Below are 25,152 nucleotides of genomic sequence, written 5' to 3'. Positions count from 1 at the left end.
TCCTTTGCCCTTGATTATTTAGTATTTTTGCAATGGTATTTGTGAATTCCACAGATTCTTGATTCAGTTTTCCTTTCTTCCTCATCAGTAGGGAAACACTGAACAAGAAATCTCTCCAGTGAGCATTACAGGGTCCCCTCTCTGATGAAGGGTCTAGGCCCGAAACGTCAGCTTTTGTGCTCCTGAGATGCTGCTTGGCCTGCTGTGTTCATCCAGCCTCACATTTTATTATCTTGGAATTCTCCAGCATCTGCAGTTCCCATTATCTCTCAGCATTACAGGGATTCCACTTTTCAATGTTCCTTAAACTATTAATGCCCCAGTTTAAATTAGAATAATCGTAGTCTCCCATTGCCACTATGTTCTTGTTCAGGACATTCATTTTAGCTACCAAATAAGGTGCTCCTCGGTCTTTCTCACACTGTTTTTTGATCTGTGTAGTTTGTCCTCTGAACTTAATAACCTCTCTTTTATTATTTAGTTGGGTTATGTCTATGGATGCTGAACTTAATATTCTATGTCCCATGTAATCAATTTTGATAATCTAAGTAATGCTTTCTTCCATACTTCCAGAAAAATGTTTCACGCAGAAAAGTTAAGTTTGATGTGGTTACTGCCTGTAAATAGGCCACTGCTGTAGCCTTTATACTGCCAAAAAAACAAATGTTTACCTACATCACCCACCTTATCGATTATCTTCCTGAATGCATTTGTATTCAATGCAACTAGCCCTCAATCATTTCATGTGAAACTGCTGTTGAATTCCTCCTACTTCTGGACAATTCAGCTGTAGTTCCATTGTCTCTCTGTATTCATTGCGTACTTCCTTCTCCACCCCTAATTTCAATAAATTATCTCAGAGTTCTCCCATCCTTTGATGGCATTAATCTGTGCTGTGTTGCCACCCACATCAAGTATATAACTCCTGTTACAAAAATGGATCTAGTCTCCTGGAACCACCCTCACCATGTGTGTAGATGAATTTTAGTATATTTCTCCTAATCATTCAGATGCTCCTTGGTGCCTGAAACTGTGAGTCATCTAAAGACTATTATATTCAATCTTTGACTTTTTGATTTCTGTCTTCACTTCTGAAGCCAACAAAGCCAAGATTTCACACATTTCCCTTCCTCTGTCATTTTTTCTGTTGATGATCAGATAAATTGTTTTACATCCAGAATCCTCCCTGGGTAAGTGTACATTACGTTGTCATTAGGAAGAAAGGCAGCATGCAGCACTCATGTTGACATTTAAGGAAATCCAGCTTATCGCCAAGGATCTAAGCAACATTTCCACACTTTACACCAATGCGCAATCATTTGCTCTATTGTACCATGATTGAGTCCTCAATTGCATCAAACCAAAACCCATCAATATTATTGGTTGTCATTGCCAGAAACAATGCCTTCAAAGGACTCCAGGACTGCCAGACTCTTCTGAACAATCTGAAGAAACACCCAATAAAGATTCTCTCTGGAGCTACTGCAGGCACCCCTTCTGGAATGTACCATCACTCAACTATATTGTTAACTTAAAAAAGCCAGTTTTGTCCCTCAAACTAAAACATAACTGAGCTTTAATTTTGAGAATGTTGCTTTCAACGCTTACTTTCAGGCCATCAGAATGTCCGGGAATTTCTGCATCACACATGAATTACACACAAGGGACTTTGACTGACTAGCTATTTTGATAAAATTACCTTCAGTTCTAACTGGTTAAATTGTAAAATCCCTATAGTTCAGAATCTAGTTGGCTCATTGAGTCCTTCTGAAGAGCATCCTCTTATCCTATCCTTGTAACCCACATTTCCCATGGCCAATCAACCTAACCTGCACATCTCCGGACACTATACAATGGCCAATCCAACAAATCTGCACAACTTTGGACTGTGGGATGAAACCTGCGTAGCCAGAGGAAACTCGCATGGACATGGGGAGCATGGTGGCTAGCACTGTTGCCGCAAAGCACCAGGATCCAGGCTCAATTCCAGCTTCGGGCAACTTTCTGTGTGGAGTTTGCACTTTCTTTCTGTAGGTTTCCCATGGGTGCTCTGGTTTCCTCCCACAATCCAAAGATGTGCAAGTTAGATGGATTTGCCATGATAAATTTCCCCTATTATTCAAGGATGTGCAGGCTATGTGGGTTAGTAAGGGGAAATGCAAGGTTACAAAGACATGGTAGGGACATTGGTCTGTGAGGGATGATCTTCAGAGGGTCTGTGTGGAGTGCTGAGCCAAATGGTCTATTTCCACACTTCTTCCAATGTGCAGACTCCGCACAGGCAGTTGCTAAGGGTGGGGTCAAATTTGGAACCCTGGTGGTGTAAGGCAGCAGCGCTAACCACTGAGCTACTGTGCTGTCCCTACTTGGTTACTTCGTTTGCTTATACATAAAAAGTTTGTAGTTGGTTCATTTGGGTCATCTTCATAACCATACTATGAAACCCAGCTGGGAGCGTGAAAAATCCTATTTGTTTTCGAGTTGTGTTAACAATATTTACCCAATGATCTGAATTGCTTGTGGCAACAGTCTCACAAGCTCGCAAAGCTGTTACCACCAGCAATTGCTTATCGGAGCATCTATGCCTGCCACCTGGTGCAAATTCAAAATCTAAGATCTTTCTGCAGTGAAGCTTGCAGCAGCTGTACAAGGCTTGGTGAGTAGAAGCGAGCTGCAGAACATGAGGTTGACCTACAGTGTAAAGTGTTATCTCATTTTGCTCAGTCTTTCAATAACAGTGTAAACATAAAGAAATATGAAATGGAAGTCTTCTCAGCAAACCACAAAGCATCATGTATTTTCAGGAAAAAGAGATTGAAAAGCACATTAATGACTTAATTCCAGTTGCCATCTATGTGGAATGTTATTAAAAATACTTAGTTTATATAATGTTTTCAGCATGGTGAACTATTCCGAAGTGTTTCACACCACATTTATATTAAAAGCAATTGACAGCTGTTAGGGGACTATTTATATTGACTGAAGAACACGGTGCAAACAGGAGCTATTGGACACTTAAAATAATAAAAGCAGTGTTGTGGATAATGGAAAAGGGAAGGCAGAGAGGTAGCTTTGCTGGCTTTCACCCGTGAACAGACCTGCGCCAAAATTAGAGTTGATCCCCTTCTTCACACAAATGGGATGGCAGAACTGAGAGCGCAGGGGAGAGGTTCACAGGATCAGAGGTACAACCCTCTGAACTGAACTGGGATGATTCTGTGCTGGAGTGGTCTTCTCTCACCTTTTTGGTTGAGTGGTTTTTTTTGAGAAATTGACGTAGATAATTGATGAGGGTAGGGCAGTGGATGTTGTCAAGATGGACATTAGTAAAGCATTTGACAAGCTTTCTCGCTGGCCCAGAAGATTAACTCACATGGGATACAGTGAGTTGGTAAGTTGGATCAAAATTGACTTGGTCATAGAAGACAGAGGGTCATTGTGGGGGGTAGATTTTCTGACTGGAGGTCTGAGACCAATGGTGTTCTGCAAGGATCAGTATGGGACCCCTGTTGATTGTCATTTATTTGCATAAGTGATCCGATTAGTAAATTGGCAGCTAACATGAAAATTGGTGCAAATTGTGAGTAATAAAGACGGTTGTCAAAGGATGCAACAAGATATACATCAGGTGGAAAGTTCACTGGGAAATGGCAGATAGAATTTAATCCAGGCAAGTGAAAGATGATACATTTTTGGGAAGTCAAATGCAGGAGGAAAGTATGCAGTAAATGGCACTGAGGAAAATTGATATACAATGGGATCTTGGGGCACAAACTAATAACTCCCCGAAAGTGACAACACAAGTGGATAAGATGGTAAAGGTAGCATATGGCATGATTTCCTTCATCAGTTGGGGCATTACGTATAAAAGTTGCTAAGCCATGTTGCAGCTGTATAAAATTTTAATTAGGCCACATTTGGAGCACAGTATGTACTTCTGCTTGTCACACTAAAGGAAGGATGTAGAGGTTTCAGAGTGCGTGCAGAAGAGGTTTACCAGGATGTTGCCTGGATTAGAGGGCATGAGCTATAAGGAAAGATTAGACAAACCTGGATTGTTTTCATGACAGCATCAAGGGGCAACATGATAGAAGTGTATAACAGTATGACAGGCAAGACAGGGTGGACAGTCCGAGTCTTCTTCCCAGGGTGGGAATGTCAAATACAAGGGATCTTAGGTTTAAGGTAAAAGAGGGAAAGGTTTAAATGACAAGTTCTTTTTACACAGAGTTGGTTCCTGGAACTTGGTGCCAGGGAGTTGGTAGAAGCAGATTTGAGATGAATAATCAAGAGATATTTAGACAGACACATGAACAGGCAGGGAATAGTGGGATATGGACCATGGGCAGGTAGATAGCTTTAGTTTAGAATGACATCATGGTCAGCGCAGACATGGTGGGCCAAAAGGCCTGTTCCTGTGCTATACTATTCTACATTTGCCCTCTGAGTGGTGAGCCAAAGATTAAGAAAAAAGACAGACATTCTCCACCCCCACCTCACAAGATCCAGGGTCACGCCCTCCATCCTCATTTGTGGGATCTTGCTATGTAGCCCCTGGGCTTCTCCGGCTGACTGGAGGTGAGTCTTTGTAGCTCAAAGAGGGATGGGGGTCTGGGTGGGAGCTGGAGGGGTAAAGACAATGCAGCATGGGAGGGAATGGCTGTTGCCAAGGGGCAGCAGAGTCTGAATGGCTTGACAGCCCTCATTCACCACAGACACGTGAAAAAGGAGAGCAGAGCCAATTGTAATAGGTGTCATGGCAGAAGTCCCACGGACATGATAAGGGTCATTATGAAGTGCATACAGTGGGAGAGAGCATGTTTTCTGCAGTTTGAACACCAATTACAATCCATCTAATAGACATGGTGCTACACCTTCATTGGCACCACCCCAGGAGCAGCACTCTCACCAGCTGGGCAAAACCTCCATTTTGAAATCCATTCACAAGTGCCCCCATTCAGGAGCAAGGTTGGAGGTATAGCTGGAGGTGCCTTGAGGGGCTGAATGGGCCTATGTCATCCACTGGCACAACTTGAGCTGCACCACACATTCCCTTAATGGAACAAAGGTACTCCTATGCCAATGGGAATGATTCATGGACTAATAGGCCACAGGTTTTGTTCAATCAGTTTTCTTGACAGCCATCAGGACATTCAGTGTATGCCAGCAGACTCATCATAAATGTTCCACAATAGGATAAAATCACCATAGGCATGTTAGAGCTATACCATTATTATGGACATGACTCATCAATCAACCTGCTTGAGGAAAAGCTTGCGACTACCCCCTATCAGAGCAATCATGCAAATTAAGGTGTACTTCAATTTTTGAAAAGTACTTTGAGAATGCTGAGCTTGCAAAAACTCTACACAAACATATATTTGTTTTCTTGGTGAAGCACAAACTGAGGTAATCGGAAAGGGTGGGTAAATCAAACCAGATACCAGGCACTTATGGATCAGTTTAATCCCAGTACTGCTTTCAGCTATCAAGCAACAATAAGTCTCTCACACATTTTTATTTTATCATACCTCAAAAAAGATTTGAATAAAATATTTTTGGTTAGCTATTAGCAGCAATATTATCAGTACTCCACTTGATAATTTTGCTTGTATATTCAACAAATGTTATTTCTATGCGGCATAATAGAATTGTTATGATAAGTTGACATTTCACATTGAAGCTGAATCTTTAACATTCCTATCAAAAAGCATTGTACCTAGATAGGGCTGAGTGTACTAGAGTCTTCTACAAAATGTCTTATTTTACCAATTCATATTGCTATTTTGGAGACCCATCCAAATTTATTTCAATTTTATTTTGCAAAGGTTTGACATTTAGTGATTGCAGCTCTCACTTACCACCAACTACCACAGAGGTGTTTATTCATAATTTGCTTTAAATCAATAATGATCTCAAATTTATTTTGCATACATGCAGCAACATTGTATTTAAGTTTATTTTAATGTCTTTATTTTAATTGAATGGTAATTGCTGGGATGGTAGAATGACTGAAATATATTACATGTTCAGAAATTCTGTATTTTGCTTTTACAAATGTTACAATGGCAGATTTGTTGATTTCTCTTCCCAACCAACCAATGCAAACAATTTTAAGCGAAATGGCTGTAACAATTAATGATAAAATGTGGTTTTGTATAAATGAATTAAATAAACTTAAGGTCAATAATGTTGGCCTGTTTTTGTCTTTTATTTAGTATATCACCTGTAGTTTATTCATGGATGGAATTTCAGTTTCATTACTTGTTTTTTATTGGTAGTTTGTCATTCATTCAATGTCATTATGTAGGAATCTTTGCAATACATCTTCATTGGTTGCAATTGAAAATGTTGATGTACAGACTTATGTTTTCCTTACTAAATGTTGTTTGGCCTAAATATGTTGTAAATTGAACTAAACTTTTGAGCATATTAGAATCATTCTTCTCTGAGGAATTAATTATCAATGAAAGTCTCTCCTTTAACAGTTCAACTTCAGATTTGTTAACAGTTTTGAGAGAATAATAATTCACATATCTACATATTTGCAAGATGAAAAGTTTACTCTGTGGTGTGCAACTGGATTAGATTTTGTTTGCTTAAAGTAGAGGATAACAGCTCATTAATTGTTTCATTAAACTACTTTACAACAGTTTCAATTCTCATTACAATAACATTAGATATTTAGTAATTCACATGCACAATATGATACAAGAGGGTGTTCATGACTAAAGTTTTCCAAAGCAAATTATCAATGTTTATAAATTCTAACGTGAAAATTTGTGCCAAATTATTATCAAAATGCAACTTACAAATGGAGTATACTTTGTTGTAAGCCTTTGCCTCAATTACACTTTTGCTCAGGTGATTGTTCTCACAACTCCATCTCAAATTATCGAATTTCATCATATTCTCTTTCAAATTCGGCATCAGATGGAGGAAACAAATCTAAAAAAAAGGAAAACAGGTTGACAGGTAAGCTTACTACTTAAACTTACCAACTTCGGCCCAAATATTGTGAATGCAGTTTGCAAGCAACAAGTCTGTTTCTGATCATGTTACAAAGTGTTTTACTATTAAATACTATTATAATTCTACATATCCACTCAGCCACTACTCACTCAAAAAAGAATTATAATTGCTTTAATTGATAGACCTAATTAAATGGACTTTTGATCCCAGTGAAAAGACAAATAAGCTGTGAACATTCAACAAAAAGAGATCACATTGGAGCGAGAAACATCTGGAGTGAATATATAATTTGCGGAATGTGGAGGCAGCAAGGGAATTCAATATAGAGGAGAAAGAGATGTTTTTTGCTTGCATTTTCTGTTCATAGTTTGCAAGGTATTTTTACAGGATAGATTGAAATCCGGGATTGGGGGCCCAGCACTCAAGCTGGAGTGACATCACACGAAATCTAGAAGTTCATTGATTGGTAACAGCTATTTATTTGACAATTATAGATTACTTTTAGATTGAAGATAAATAGGAGAAATATTTTCAGTTTACAATCTATAAGACCAGTAACATTTATTTTTTAAATAATTAAAAATTAAGTGAATAAGGTAGAATGCAGGGCAGAGATGCTTGATGTGGGAGCTGATGGACTCCATTTTAATTCATCGTGAACTCACCTGGAGCAAGTGTTGGTAGCTTAAGAAAATGTAGCTCAGAGTTGATGAGCTGGACTCTGAGCTTTGACCACTGCAACACATCAGAGAGGGAGAAGAGATACCTGGACACTGTGTTTCAGAAGGCAGTCACAACCCGTCGTTTTCGGTCAGTTGTCAGGGACAGAAGAGTGGGACTATAGGCAAGGCAGCTAGGGGCATCTAGGAGGTGGTTCTGAAGGGGCCTGAGTCTTTGAGTTTATCTAACAGGCTTGAGATTCTTGCTTCCTGTATAGAACAAAATAGTGTCTGTATGGAGAATTGAACATTGTACCATGGTACAGAGAGCCATACAAGAGCAAAACGATAAATATATTTCTAATTAGAGATGGTATAAACAGGGGAATAGTAATTGTTCTCTGTGAGCATGATCAAGAGTCCTGAAGGCTGTGTTGCCTACCTGATGCATGGGTTTTAGATACCTCATTGGGGCTGGAAAGAAACTTGGAGTGGAAATGGAAAGATCCAATTGTTGAAGGTAAAAACATACTGAACAAGAGGTTTTGGTAAGGCAATATGAGCAGCTCAAAGTAAAATTAAAAAGCAGAACCAAGAAGATAATGATTTCTAAATTACTAACTGAGCTATGAGGCAATTGGCACAGGGACAACCAGGTTGAAGAGGTAAACACGTGGCTCAAAGATTGGCGTCGAAGAAATAAGTCTAAATTCATTAGACATAGGCACAGTACTGGGGAAAGATGGTATTGTTCTGATGGGATAGGCTCCATCTGAATCATGCAGGGACCAGATCCGGATGAACTTCATAATGGAGGGCTGTGGGTGGGACTTTAAAGAAAATAGTGAAGACGGGGACAGAAATTACGGAAAAAATGTTAATAAGTTGGGGACTGGGTCAGAAGAGATAATTAAACTTTCAAAACAGTACTCATCTAGGCATATGGAAAAGCCCAGGAATCTAGCTTCAGTCACAGCAAATAAGGAGAAAATAATGAAAAAAAAGGGGCTGTCAATGTGAGACTGAGGGGACTATTCTTAATTGCATACAGTAAATGAAAGAAAGTAAATGAGCTTGTAGCACAGATTGGTATTGGCTGGTATGAATTTGTGACTATCGCAGCTATATGGTAGCAAGGGGATCTGAGCTGGGAACTAAATACCCAAGGATAAAGAGTCCTATTGAAGGGATGGGCAGAGGGGGCATGGTTATCTTGTTCATATGAAATGCAATTAAATCAATAGCAAGAAGTGATATAGAGATGCAAAGCATAGAATCAGTGTGGGTAGCATTGAGGAACCACAAAAGAGAAAGACACCCCGATGGGAGTTATACACAGTCCCATATCAGCCATCATTATGTGGGGCAGAAAATAAGTGAGCAGATGGAAAAAGGCACTACTATAATAATCAAAGGGGAACTTCAATATGCAGGTGGACTGGCAAAATCAGGTTGGTAGTGGATCAAAAGAAAACAAATTCTTGGAATGTTTACAGGATGCTTTTACAGAGCAGCTTGTCATCAACCCCATTAGGGAACAGGCAATTCTAGATTTGACAATAACAAAGTGTTGAGCTGGAAGAACACATTTTTAGGAGCACAAAAGCTGATGTTTCGGGTCTAAACAATGTGTTGTCAGGCAGACTTGATTAGGCAGCTTAAGGTGATGGAACTCCTAGGGGAAAACATGCTATCATAATCATAGAATTCATGCTACAGTTTCAGAGGGAGAAGGTGGAATCAGATGTAACGGTATTATAACTGAGTGATGGTAACTACAAAGACATGAGGGAGGACCTAGCCAGAGTTATTTGGAAGGAGAACCTAGAGGGACAATGGTGGAGCAACAAAGGTAGGCAGAAATCCTTGCGAGTATTACACCCCAGAATGGTGAAAGAGATAGCTGAAGAAATCATAGCGGCATTGGTCGTATTTCTTTTTTTAAGGTATTCCTTTCTTTTATGTCACTCTTTATCTTGGTTGGGGCAAAGAACAGTATGGTCCTTAATTTGACCTAACTTTCATGTGTATATCACATTCATGTCATTAATTGTTGAGTGAATCGCTGGAATGTAAACATATAAACTTAACGAACTGTAGTCTTGAATTTACAAATTATCATATGCATAAATCTTAAAAAGAATTTACCTGGAAATGCACCAATGTCCTGAACTTTAATCTCTTCATAAACAGGGTCAGAATCTCTGCTGGTAGCATACTGTCGGTTTCTGTTGGCTGTAGAACCAAGGACAGTGGAATATAGATGAGCAAATATCTATTGCTAATAGAAAAACAGAAATTGCTAATGAAACTCAACAGGTGTTGCAGCATCTGTGGGGAGAAACTAGAGTTAATATTTAAAGTCTGGTGACACTGTCAGAATTACACGGCTCTAGTTGCCCTTAACAATGTAGTGGTAAGCTGCCTTCTTGAACTACTGTGGTCCTAGTACCTTTGGTAGATTCTTAATGCCAGTAGGGAGGGAATTCCAAGATTTTGACCCATTGGTAGTTAATGAGCAGTGATATATTTCCATGTCAGGAAGCCGAATGGCTTTGAGTGTACTTGCAGTTGGTGTTATTTCTATTTAACGGTCACACTTATCCTTCTGGATGGAAATGTCTGTGGATTTGGAAGATACAGTCTCATGATCTTGGTTCATTTCTGCAGTACATCTTGTAGATGGCACACACTGTTGCTACTCATTATCAGTGTTGGAGAGACCGAATATTTAATGATGTAGTGCCTATCAAGTGGGCCACTGTTTGTCCTGGATGATACCAATCTTCTTGAATGTTATCTGAGATGCACTCATCCAGGCACGTGGGAAATATTTCATCACACATCTAACTTGTACTTTGTAAATGATGGACCAGCTTTAGGGAAGTCAGGAGGTGAGTTACTTGGTCCAGTATTCTTAGCACCCGACCTGCTTTTCAACTCATTGTATTTATGTGGCTATTTCAGTTCAGTTTCTGGTCAGTGGTAATCCCAGAGTGTTGATAGTAGGGGATTCAGAGATGGTAATGCTATTGAATGTCAAGGGGCAGTGATTAAATTGTTTCTTTTTAGAGCTGGTCATTGCCTTGCCATGAATATTACTTGCCATTTCTCAGCCCAAGACTGGATACTTGCCAAGCCTTCCTTCATTTGGATGTGAACTGCTTTAGAATCTGAATAGCCATAAATTGTGTCATAACTAGTGAACATATCCAATTCTGACCTTATGATGGAGAAGAGGTCATTGATGAAGCATATGAAATGGTTGGGCCCAAGTAGTTCTTGACCAAATCAAACATGTCCTTTTCACAAGGGCTAAAAATTTCCAATCATGGCAACATCACCTCTGAAATTTATCTTGTGTGACTACATTGTAAACTATAAGAATTGAAGAACAACAATTGTGCAGGAATGAGACTCACCATTTATGATGCTGCAATATTAGTGGGAAATTAACCAACCTTTCTGGAAGCTTCTCTGTAATTCTGCAGTCAAAGCAAATGACACAGCAATCAAAAGGACAACAAAAATGCAGGGGATGATGAAAATAGGGGTTCTGTCCTGGTTGAAGGGTGCTGTGAATTTCTGCTGGCCTGAAAGAAAATATAATTAATAGAGACACAGGCAAAGTCTCCCTCACATGCTTCCTTGTGATACAACCAGCTGATCAAATTGAAATGTTTGTTGCTTTGATTGGGCATTACCTGGCCAGTGCTAAGTCATTCTTTCTATCATTAAAATTATCCTTATGTAACAATTTAAATACAATTCAGCTAGATTGAATGTAGTTATGGAAGCTTCAAAGGGAAGAATGGTGAATAGTAAATGGCTCACTTTCAAAAAGGCTTACCAGAACATATCACATTGACAGCCTCTTTATGATCACAGTCGTGATCGCCCATAGTTGGCAATTGGCAGTCCCACAGGAATAATTCATTTCCTTTGCATTTTACTTCATCCATCCAAATTTTGCCATTTCCTTGGTTGAATATCATTCCTCCCAAAGTCCACACTGGGTGGCCACAATTTAATTCCCTACAGACAACAGCAGCATCCTGCTTATCCCAGGAATCATCACAAACTGTTCCCCATGTACTGTTGAAGAATATTTCAACTCTCCCAGAACAATTATCAAATCCTGCAACTAGCCGTAATTCTGTAGAAAAAAAATGAGTAAGAACCTGGATTACCAACTTTCAAATTAATAAGTTTACTTTGTTCGCCCTGCTCCAAATTCCAACAGGTTAAAGTTTCTGGAAACAGAACTGAATTGGAATAACCAAATAAATATTGTGGTTACAAGTGTATGTCAGAGCGTAACATTCTGTGGCTAAATAACTCTCCTTCAGTCTCTTCACCACTTGCCCACCACTTACAATGCATAAATCAGGAAAATGGCAAATTACTCTCCACTTGTCTGGATGGGTACAATTCTAATTTCACACAAGCTTGACATCATTCATGGTGTACGAGTTCACTTGATTGGTGTGCTATAAATTGTCATCAATCATTACTGCCTTCATCAAGAAGTTAATATTTCAAGAAGACTTTTCACCAACATCTTCTCCAGAACAATTACAGATGGCTAATAAATGTTAGCCTAGCCAGTAATTTCTACTCAACATGAACAAATGTACAAAAAACGGACAGGCAGTGGTGTGCATCACCCAAAAGCATCAGTAACACTCCGCGGTTCATTCAACAGCAATTTTCAAATCCACAAGCTCTGTCCCCTAGGCAGAGAAGAGTACCAGGTGCATGCTAACACCACAACTTGCAAGTTCCCCTCTAAGCAATTTACTGTACCGTCTTGGAACTCTTTCAATGTTGCTTAATAACAATCAGATAAATCCCTTCATGACAGCACCATGGGTGTCAAAAGGACATTGTGACTCAAGAAAACAAATCACAGCAACTTCCTCAAGTGTAATTAGGGATCAACAATAAATGTTGCACTTAATAACGACACCCACATTTCATGGATGATTAAAACAAACACAGTTCTGGGATATTTCACTGCAATTAATAAAGCTAAATTATTCAGCCAATGCACATCATGAAAGGTAACTGTTCACTTTAGAAATGGTTAATGCTGAGTTTAAAATATGGAAGCGGCAGCAAATTCATTTTAATTTGGCCCAATGACTGCAGCTAAAAGCCTGAAATAGACCTATGTGCAATTGTTATGAAGTACATGTGCCAGAATTCATAACGTTGAATAGCTCCTAAAAGAGAGCATACTTTGAATTCTGATATTGGATACTGACAGGTAATACCGTGCTGCCTGGATCAGACTCATGAACCACTTCTCTTTCCCAATATTTAGTCTATGGATTATTCCCTCCAGGCTTTCAAATGATTATCAAAACTGAACTACCAATTCAGTCACTATACTCAATGTAATCAATCCTGGCATAGGTAGAACAAGCTGGACCAAAGGTATCATGCACTGCACTTAACTCTATCAAGAGCACTCAACACTGTATGCAAAATAATTGATTTTGTTGTGGAGAAGTTGAGATAATGGTGCACGTTAAAGAACCACATAAACATACATTTTAAAAAAATCAAAAGGAAAAATGCCAATATACAGAATATGTCAATATCCTTATCAATAATTACCAAAATGTTCTGAGACAGGTCGCATTTCACTTCTCTTCGTAGCCCGCTCATTGTGTCGTTTCAATGGGTTTCGTTCTAGAAAAACATCTAAACATTACTTCAACAACAACTTCTACGGCAATGTCCCGATGTAGTTCTTGGGGGCCATCATAAAACAAAATTTTTCACAGAGGCATATTGGGTCAGATGATAAAAAAAGTTTATCCTTAAAATGTACCTCTTTGATAATGTAAATGACAATCGATTTAAAGAAACGGGCATATTGGGCAAGGGTTGTGATTTGAGATCATGACCGCTGTACGCGGCCCCAAAAATTGTGGATCGTTTATAATTGGAAATGCAGAAGAAGCAGAATAATTAGTGGAAATCAGGTATGTTAGGGCATTTGTGGGACTTGATGAGAACACAAAAATTAAGAGAAGTACTACAATGGAGGGACTTCCAAATGAAGATGAGAATTTAAAAATCAGTTTGCTGCTTAGCCAGGTGTCCATGCAGCTCACAGACAAGAATGTGATATGAAACATAAGCAACAGAAATTTGAGTGAACTTAAACTTACGTGATGCAACAATTGAATGTGCGCGAAGTATTTCAACCGAAAGAGTCCATTTCCCGTTAAATAGAAACCAAAAAAACTGCGGATGCTGTAAATCAGTAACAAAAACAAAGTTGCTGGAAAATCTCAGCAAGCCTGGCAGCATCTGTGGAGGAGAAAACGGAGTTAACGTTTCGGGTCCGATGACCCTTCAGGGCCGGACCCGAAACGTTAACTCTGTTTTCTCCTCCACAGATGCTGCCAGGCCTGTTGAGCTTATCCAACAACTTTGTTTTTGTTCCATTTCCCGTTCTTGCCTGAACAAATGACTCCGACATCTTCCTGGTGGTCACAGTTATGTTGGCCCCATGGTGAAGATGGACATTGCCACAGGACTGTATCATGCAAACGACAGTTCACATCATCGAGCCAGATCTGTCCAGAACCTCTTCCAAATGTAACAGCACGTTCGACAGATTGGGCAGAACCACAGCTGAGTTGTTTACAAACAACTTCCGCTTCCTCCATTCTGAAGGAATCAGCACAAACCGTCCCCCAGGTCCCATTATGGAAAACCTCGACTCTGCCCTGACAAAGGGTCGGACCATCCTGCAGTCTCACAGCCCTGTGCTCTGTGGAACGAAAATGAGAACTTTAATATTCTGTTCCACTCAAATCTCACTGCTGCAAATATGTAAAGGAAAAATCGCGTTTTCTGAGACAGACTGATGTTGATATCAGAAGACAGTTTTTATTTAAAGAGCTCCCTAGAAGGCTGAAGGCCCAAATAAAGTAAAAAGACAAGAACGGCTTTGTATTAATGAGTCCCGTCCACAGCTGAAAAAAAACGAATTTACCAGCAAACAGGGAAGGAGACCGAATCTGTGATGCCGTGATAAGGGGAGTCAGGATACAAGGAGGCAAACTGATCTCCGAAAACGACTTTTGGGGGTCTGCGCATAGTTTAACTTGAAAATCCGTTGAGCTCTGGGACATCTTCCTGGTGTAACTCTAAGTACGAATTCTTGAAATCAGGGGGTCAGACCTGTATTTCATGACCAACCAGGATATTACATGCCATTCAGTAAGGACGAATTAGAAAGTTAGTCGCTCAGGCTCTAACGGAATACGATTACGAAAATATGTACACTTTTTATTGTCTTCAGGAAACAAATATTCAGCTTTGAAAATGTTAATCTTGGTTAACTGTAGTAAAACTGCACTTTGTTTAAGGTTTTTCAGACACCGAAAAATCCTGATTAAATATCTATTTAACAGTTAAAAGATGAGATGTGCACACCAAGATTAGTGACAGGTTGTTGGAGAATGGAGTGTCTGATTGTTTTATGTGTAAAATCCGTTACTATTTGTAACTCGGTGCAATGCATTTGAGCTGTTTCCCGCACATGCATGTGAATAAACCACTTGCATCTTGGACTGGCATTGCTCATGGTCAATTCCGATATTTAGCGCTGTCCACGTGGCCTTTTAAAATAAGACTTAGGTCATAAAATTTAATTTAGAAGGGACTGAACTGTCTCTTTTTTAGCTGTATAAATTTTGCTAGCATGTGAGGAAACCAAAGCCGTTCCCATATTATCAACAGCATTGAGCAAAAACAAAGTGTATGATTTGGTTATCATGACTAAATATCTACATCCCATGTTTCTAACATGTCTGTATTATCGACCAGCAAATATCTGAAAGCACACCTCACCCGAGCAGATAACTCCAGCATCTTCTTTATGCTTGCAATCGCTCTCATTCCACGGCCCTGACAGACATTTCCACAAGACAGAATCATTCACGTTGCAGTTCACATTGTCTAACCAAATCGGCCCCAATCCTGGACCAAACCAACTGGAAACTGTTGCGTTTAAAGCCTGCCCACACTTCAGCTGGTTACAGACAACCTGGGCGTCTGCTAAATCCCAGGAATCATCACATACAGTTCCCCAGCTTCCATTGTAGTAAAGCTCCACTCTTCCAGCACAGCGACTTCCACCATCCATTAATCTTATCTGAAAATGATCTGCAGAACAGGAATAATTAGACAGTGATAGTAGGAACTGTAGATGCTGGAGAAGATAACAAGGTTCAGAAGAGTCTAAGCCGGAAACGTCAGCTTTCCTGCTGCTTGGCCTGCTGTGTTCATCCAGCTCTACACCTTGTTATCTCAATTATTAGACAGTTTCTGATGCAAGAAACAATTCCTGCCTTCTTTGCAAATTAATAAACGAAGGAGCTGTGAATGCTCTAAATCAGAAACGAAAACGGATGCTGCTGGAAAAGCACAGCAGCTTTGGCAGTATCTGTGAAGAGAAATCAGAGTGAACGTTTCGATTTCGGTGATCCTTCCTCAGAAGCGCAACTTCTGTTTTTGTTCCTGCTTTCTTTACAGTCGATTTAGTCCGCAATTACGGACTGTTTCTCATTAATTTCCTTGCAACATCCTGTTAGCTTTATTTGTGTCAATATGTTTTAGCTTTATTTTTCTGATATCAATTCCTACGTCACATTCAAAATGAAAACTAACTGCTTTATAAAGTCATTTGCAACTATTCACAATTCAAATATTGCAGTGTTATAGCTAATAATGGGTTTGAAAGAAGATTGTAAGGTAATGGCTACCCCTGTGATGTTAATTTTGCAGAACTGAACTCCATCCGAATCTGTCTCCTTAAGCATACTTATAAGTCTTAAATCCGTTTCCTCAGGCGGCACAAATGACATTCCTTGTCCTTCTGTAGCCATGTTTCTAAAGGTAGGACTATAGCTAATTGGTTGGCTAGGTTGTGTTGAAGGCATAGAAATCGAACCCATTAGAGTCGGGCTGGACAGCACAAAATTTCTTTCCTTAAATTATATTAATGAAATATTGGGGCACACATATGGTGAAATGTTACCTCCACTGAGCACTTATAAAATATAAACTTGTCAAATTTTAATTACAGACTACTGCCATTGCTTCAGCTGGGTCTGCTTGGTTCCTTCCACTGTTCAACTGTACAACATAGCAACATCTGTGATCCAAACAAGTGGAATTCTTTTTAAAAAAAACAAAAGCACTGTGGATGCTTTAAATCAGGAGTAAGAACAAAGTTGCTGGAAAAGCTCAGCAGGTCTGGCAGCATCAATGAAGGAAAAAAGAGTCAACATTTCAGGTCCAGTGGCCCTTCCTCAGAACTGATGGTGGCTGGGAAAACATCACTTTATATGTGAAAAAAGGGGAAGGGGTTGGGTTGGGGGGTAAATGATAGGATAGATCCTAAAGAGAGAGAAGAGCCATTCGACAAAGAGTTGATAACGATCAGGCTGGGAGAGTGAATAGTTGTTAATGGGGACTATTAGTGACTAATAACAGGCAGTGTATAATAGCAGGCTATGTGGTAATGAGGCCTGGAGTGTGGGGTGGGTGCTTGGGACATGGGAGAGTTTCGGCCCTAAAATTAATGAACACAATATCGAGTCCAAAGATCTGCAGGGTCCCCAAGTGGAAAATGAGGTGTTATCCTTCCAGCTTGTGTCTTACTTTGCTACAACACTGCAGCAAGCCAGAGACAAAGATGTTGGCCAGGGAACAGGGCAATGCATTAAAAGTGGCAGGCAATGAGTAGTTCAGGGTCTTTCTTGCAAGCAGTATGTGGATGTTCTGTGAAGCGGTCACCCAGTCTATATTGTGTTTCTTCAGTATAGAGGAGACCACAATGTGAGCAGCAAATGCCATAGCCGAGATTCTGGGAAGTGCAGGTGAAGTGTTGCTTCACCTGTAAGGTATGTTTGGGCCTTTAGATACTGGGGAGGGAGGAGGTAAATGGGCAGGCATTGCACCTTCACCAGTTACAGGGGAAGGCGCCATAATGCTGTGGGAGTGGTGGAGGAGTTGGGTGTGGGGTGATGGAAGTGTGGACCAGCATGTCTACAGGTGGAAAGGGAGGGGAGGGGAATATGGTGATGGCGTCTTTCTGGGGTGGCAAAAATGGCACCTAATGATCATCTGGATGTGAATGCTGGTGGGATAGTAGCTAAGGACAAGGGAAACCCTATTGCTGTTGCAGGGGGAAAGAGAAGGGGTGAGGGCGGAAGTGAGGGAGATAGGTTGGACCTGGTTGAGGGCCCTGTTGACAACAGAGCTGGGGAATCTTCTGTTGAGGGAGAAAGTGGACATTTCAGAGGCTCCCTTGTCAAAGTTGGCTTCATCTAAACATATACATCAGAGATCGAGGAACTAAGAGAATGGGATGAAGTCTTGACAGGAAGTGAGGTGTGAAGATGTATAGGCCAGGTAGCTGTGGGAATCAGTAGGTTTACAGTGGATACGAGTGGCCAGTCTATCCCCAAAAATGGAAACAGAAATGTCGAGGAAGGGAAGGGAAGGGAATTGTCAGAGATAGACCAGGTGAAAGTGAGGGCAGGGTGGAAGTTGGAGGCAAAATTGATGAAGTTTTCCAATTCTAGATGAGAGAGGGAAGCAGCACCAATAATACAATCAATGTATCAGAGAAGGGTGGGGCTGGAATAGGACTGGAACAAGAAATGTTCCATGTACCCCGTGAAGAGACAGGCATAACTAGGGCCCGTGTGGGTACTCATAGCCATCCCCCTTACCTGAAGAAAATGAGAGGGGTTGAAAGAGAAGTTTTTGAGGGTGAGGACGAGCTCAGCCATGCGTAGGAGGGTGGTGGTGGGTGATACATTCAGATCAGCCACTAACTGGCTGATTGCTCATGAAGACCAATCAACCATTGTTGTTCTTATTTCTTAGTTTCTTACGTTCCTATAGGTTTGATGATCAGGTAAAAATAGAAATATCCATTGGAGTATTTTCAAATTAATAAGGAAATATATTACTATATAACTGGGGCGGATGGTTTTGTCACTGGAGGTCAAACATCCCAGCACCAGGTCATCATTTGAGGAGCTTCACAGGTGGAGTACTTGGGCAAGCTATCATCAGCTCCTACAGAATTTAACTTCCCTACATCATAAGGTCGGAAATAGAAACATTGATGATTGTGCAATGTACAGCCCTATTCACAACTGACCAGATATGGAAGCAGAGGTAATAGGGTGTGAAGCTGGATGAACACAGCAGGCCAAGCAGCATCTTAGGAGCAGGAAAGCTGATGTTTTGGGCCTAGGCCCTTCATCAGAAATAGGGGAGGGGAAGAGGGTTCCGAAATAAATCGGAAGAGAGGAGGAGGCGGATCAAAGATGGATAGAGGGGGAGATAGGCAGAAAGTAGACAGACAAGCTAAAGAGGCGGGGATGGAGCCAGTAAAGGCGAGTGTACACTGCACCACATTCAGCAATACCTGGAAAACATCCAGAGTTGGGCTGATAAGTGTCAAGTAACATTTGGAAAATAAGTGTGTACAAGCAGCTATTTTAAATACTACAATTACAAGTGTGGGCCAGAGCTTGGAATTCCTTAGCAAAGGACTCATCTCCTTTATTTCCAAAGCCCATCCGTCATCTTCAAGGAGGACTGCAAGAAGGAAAACTCTCAACTTCTGTGGATATATACAACTCATGAAGTTTAATGTCATCCAGTCGAAACAAGCCATTTATATTGTACCCCATCCACCCTTTTCAGAACTCACTCCCTTCACCATCATTATACACTGGTTGTAGTGTGTGCCTTCTACACGAAGCACTGCAATAAATCGTCAGCTATTGACAGCACATTCCAAACCAGGGACCTCTATGATTTAGATGTAGAGGGGAAACAAGTACATGGACCTGCAAGTTCCCCTGCAAGACGCACAATCATTTTAATTTGGAACTGCATCTCCATTACATTCCAGTTCCTGAGTCAACATCCTACACTTCCTTCCCTAACAGAACTGTGGGCCTACCTCTATATTTCAAGTAGCCGTTCATGAGAGTAGCTGCCCACTACATGCTTAATGTTAATTATGGATTAAGTCGTGCGAAGTTGGACATTTTATAAATGAGAAAAAAGAAAGACCAGAACGGCTATTATTTGGAACGGGAAAATTCCATGTTGTTCCATGTCTTACTTAAATCTGAGATTATTTTTCTGTGTGTGAGGTCATGGAAGTTCAACAACCAGCATAATAAAGGGCTGAAGCACAGTTTGCCTTTGATGCATGGGTCACTCATCAATCATTGTTAATTTGCACACTTCATAACCATTGCAAGGTATTTACAACTAAGAAATGGCCTGTTCAGACTGACAGCTGTATGATTCTCATCTCTTCTCAGTCATCTTCATGAAAGACAATCTCCCTATTCTCGTAAATGTATCTCGCTCATAATTGCAGTTAGCTTCCCATGCAAGAATCAATGCAGTAGTCTCAGCTGTTTGCGACTTCAAAGTACTTGACACTATCTGAAACCGCTCATTTCTGCTGAATACATTATTTTATTTATTATCAACTCTGCGGGACTTTAACACATTGTGGGCAACAGGACCATGGTAGTATATGAGGAAATAAAGAAGGTCATACCAGAGCAAACCACTCCCACGTCATCTGCAAAAGATGACTGCTCCGTTTTTATAAAACTGCAATTCCGCAGGAAGGGTTCAGTTCCATTGCACCTGACATTACCGACCCAGGTTGGTCCGGTGCCTTTTCCAAACTTCAAGTGGTTGTAAATGTTTATTGCAGAGCCACAATTCAGCTGTCTGCACACCACTTCTGCTTCATTGAAATTCCACTCAGTATCAATCATTCTCCCCCAAACACCATTATAATAAACTTCCACATGGCCTTCACAAGGACTCTCCCCGTTAGCCAGGCGTAACTGCCAATCTTCACCTGTCGGAATGCAATTTTATAAACAATGTGAAAGTAATGCTTCAAAAATACAACATCTCTACATAAATTATGACCAATAATCTTATTGCGTGACTTATCTACTGCCAAGTTAATAAGTAGAAAATAGAAAACAAGTGGAGAATGTAGCCCCTGTCTGTAAGGCAGAGACACTCTGGAATTTGAATGTTTCAAAACCCTCACTCGCAGCTGCTGTGGTCAGAAGGATAAGGCCTTTGCAGGCAAGCAAATCAGAGTCAGAGAAATATATTGTCAGTTGAACATTCTGACTGAAATTCAGGTGACTACATTCCTTTATTCTTCTTCTTTCAGGGTATAGGCGTTTACATTTGACATGATAAGTGGCATCCATTGCTATTTCTCAGTTTGGGGTTGAGGGGGATCCACACTCCTTCCACTGTTGGTGAAGCAGTGCTTCTTTGCTTCTTCCCCCAAATGGTTATGATTGCAATTTAATATCCCTTTGCCTTAGATTCTATCATGAGCAGGTAAAAAAAATGCCACTTGTTTCTTTCACAATATTTAAAATCAATCAAACCACTCTTTCAATGCAAGAGAATAAAAATAATTTTAATGAATACCTTCCCTATAATTTAGCCTTGTGAACACTGCTTGAATTCAAATAAATTTGTGGCAGACATATAGTCAACGTGTGATATCTGGTGTGCTAAATATTATTCCCCATGTGCATTAACACTAAGCTTCAGACACCTAGTCTAGACTGAATAATTGAGTCAGAGAGCCATGGAGTTAAATAGCAGGGAAACAGACCCTTCGGCCTACCTTGTCTTTGTTGACCAGATATCCTAAACTGATGTCGTCCCAGTTTCCAGCATTTGGCCTATATCTCTTTAAAAACTTCTTATTCATGTACCCAACCAAATGTCTTTTAAATGCTGTAATTGAACCTGCGTCCACCACCTCCTCGGGTAGCTCATTCCACATACGCACCGTCCTTTATGTGAAAAAGTTGCCCCTCAAATCCATTTTAAACCTTTCCCCTCTCACCTTAAACATATTCCCGCTAGTTTTGAACTGCCCTGTCCTGGGGAAAAGAACTTGACTTTTCATCCTATCAATGCCCCTCATGTTGTTGTAAACATCCACAAGGTCCCACCTCAGCTTCTGATGCTCTGTAGAAAAATGCCCCAGCCTGCTTAATCTCTCCATATAACTCAAACTCTCCAATCCCAGCAACATCACCTTGTGATTTTTTTCAGAACCCCTTCAAGTTTAACAACATCTTTCTTGTGGCAAGGAAACAAAGTTGAGTGCAGTATTCTAAATTTGGCCTCATCAATGTACTGTACAGTTGCAGCATGATGCCCCAAATCCATACTCAATAGACTGACCAATGAAGGCAAGTGAATGAAATGTCTTCTTCACCACTCTGTCTCCCTGCAATTTCACGTTCAAGAATTTATGCACCTGGACCCTTAGGTATCTATGTTGGCAACATTCCCCAACGCCCGACAATTAACCGTATAAGTCCTGCTCTGGCTTGCCTTACTAAAATACAACATCTCACACAAATCTGAATTAAACTTCATCCATCACTCCTCAGCCCATTGGTCCATCTGATCATGGTCCTTATGTACTCTGAGATGACATTCCTCACTGTACACTACGCCATCAATTTTGTCAACTTGGTATGTACATATGGTCACATAGGCAGGAGAGATACTCATCAATTTTTAACTGAGTTAGGAGCACACACTTCAATCCAAAGTGCTCACATCCAGCTGAGATTCAACATATAGTATTGAAAATTAGTTACAGTGAAGCTCTTTTGTGCAATAGGTAATGTCCTTATCTCTAAGCCAGGAGGCCTGAGTTCAACTTCCACCTGTTCCAGAGTTGTGTAATATCATCTCTGAACAGGTGGATTAGAAAATATGGAGAGTTCCTTATGAGAGAAAATATTTCAAATTTTGAATGGTTCTCGTAAAGCAATGAGAGTGTTCCTAACTCCGAGCTAGGACTCCTAGGTTCAAGTCCTACCTGCTTCAGGGGTTTGTAGCGATTAAACCGGTTGATTAAAATATACATGAAAAGTTGTTACACCACACATCTGGAACTGAGATTCCAATTAATAGTTAGGGTGTGAACTCAACAGTATCACATCAGGTGTGCACAGACTGTGCAGATTTATAGCTGTCACACTACACTTTTTGCCACACACCCCCAGATGATGTGTTCAATGCGTTAATGTTAATTTCTTGTGAACATGAGGAAGAAGTGAAGTAAGAAATATAACTCTGACAACTTGGTCACCGGAAGCTACTTAACTCTACAGTCTCTCATTTTATGCTCATATAAAACTTAAGCAGGACATTTCTATGTACAAATATATGACCATATAATCATGAAAATAGTTGATATTAGGTAATGAAGAAATGCCTACCTGAGCAGATGACACCAGCATCATTTCTGTGTGTGCACTGATGGTGTCCCCAGGATGCAATGGGGCAGTCTGTCAAGCGCATTTCATTGCCAGTACACTCAATGATATCCATCCATATCAAACCGTCTCCCTCTCCAAAGAATGCACCACCAGGACTTGATATCGCAGTCCCACAACCAACTTGATTGCAGACAACATTTGCATTCTGTAAATCCCAGTGGTATCACAAACTGTGCCCCAGGTGTCACCCATCAGTATTTCAACTCTTCCTGAACACGTATTATCACCACCAACTAATCGTGGTCCCTTTTGGCCTTTTTCCAAAAACAGTGATTATTTTTCAGGCTGATTTATATTCAGTCAGGAAATATTCCCCTCAATTAATATCCAAGAGTGCACAAAAGTAAACATTATAATGAGGTAAATGAAGAAATGATAGAAAAGCTCTAAAATGATCACAGAAGCAGGTTGTCATCCATTGTATCACTGGATCACTAAAGCACCACAGTGAGAGAACTGGAGTGGAAAACCTTCTGGAGCACTTGCTGGGAAAATGCACAGTTTATATTTTGATAGAAGCTGGGAGTATGATGATTGAGGTTCAATTTTTTTCCGAAAATCTAAATCTGTCTGCATTTAGCATCTGACTTAAGTTTAAGTTTGTTCCACATACATGTAAAGAAGTCCTCCGTACAGAGATGTTGTAATTAGTTCATTAGTTAAGTAATTTAATCTAGTTTCTGTACCTGTAGAGCAACTGACTGTGCTTTCTTTCTAACTTCATGAAATTATAGCAGTTAAAGTGCATTGAGTCCAGTTAGGACTGCATGAGAAGCTGTGCATTTAGTGAGTGTGAAGACTTCATGGAGGGTAAAGAAAGTTTTTTTTTCTTTATCTTTCTCACCCTTTAGGATTTGGTTCCTAATTACTTAAAATGTGAGATGCTGATTCGAGAATGGCTCGTACTTTAATCTACTTCCAGTAAGTCACTTGTAAAGGTACAGTTGATTTATGGTGGAGCAACAATGGTTCAGTGGAATGGGCCTGTCATACCATATGGGAATTCATGGAAATATCATGTACCTTGATTGGGCTGCACAGTTGGGAGGAAGAAGAATAGAACAGCAACAGTAATACAGTATCCATGAAATGGGAACTGACAGGTGCTTCAGCAGCTGTAGATTTGACTCTGGAATGAATTTTGTCTCCCTGGTTGCACAGGAAGGATGGCACAAAGCAACTGTGTGACATTATTCTGGAGGGGAATGAACAGTCAGTGCTAATGTTCCACATTGGCACCAATAGCATAGGTATGAAAAGGGATGAGATCCTGAAAGTCAATTTAAGCAAGATAAAAGATGTATAATTAAGAATTTAAAAGCTGTAATCTCAGAATTATGCTCAGTACCACAGTCTTTTGAACTTGTAAATAGAAACGTAAAGCAATTCTAAAATGATCACAGAAGCAGGTTGTTATCCATTGTATCGCTGGATGACTAAAGCACCACGGTGAGAGAACTGGAGTGGAAAACCTTCTGGAACACTTGCTGGGAAAAAAAATGTATAACTTATATTTTGAAAGAAGCTGGGAGTATGCACCTGGCTGAATAATTGTTGTAGACTGCAGGCTTTCTAAGGCTTTGGGATCAGTCTGCAGCAAGGAGGGCTTTTACAAGATGAATATGTCGTACCGTATCAAAATCGGGGCTGACAATCTAATGCTGTGTTTTTCTGCTGCTGTTGTGAACAGTTCAAACTAAGTTGGCTGGAGAAGAAATAGTGAGGAAAAACAAATTGGTAACTGGATGTAAAAATTGTAGCAAGCAAGCTTGGAAGACAAAGTGAATACAAAAATCAAATAGGATCAAAGTGTGAAGTTACATGAAAAAGACAAAGTTAAGGTCATGCCATTTGAATGCATGCAATATTAGTAACAAAATAAATAAGATTATTGGCATGACTTAGTTTCAGTTTCAGACGTGGTTAACGTGGCAAAGCTGAGGAAACAAATATTCAATAAAATGCAATGTTTAGGAAGAATAAGTAAAAAAGAAGAGATGGTGTAGTGCTGTTAATAAAAACTCGTTAGGTACATCTTACAGATGTAAAATAAGTTTTGGTAGAGCTAAGCAATAACAAAGATCTGCAAAACAAAC

The sequence above is a fragment of the Stegostoma tigrinum genome, chromosome 14 (genome assembly GCF_030684315.1).
Source record: "Stegostoma tigrinum isolate sSteTig4 chromosome 14, sSteTig4.hap1, whole genome shotgun sequence".
NCBI lineage: Eukaryota > Metazoa > Chordata > Chondrichthyes > Orectolobiformes > Stegostomatidae > Stegostoma > Stegostoma tigrinum.
Note: the sequence above shows the minus strand (reverse complement) of the source record.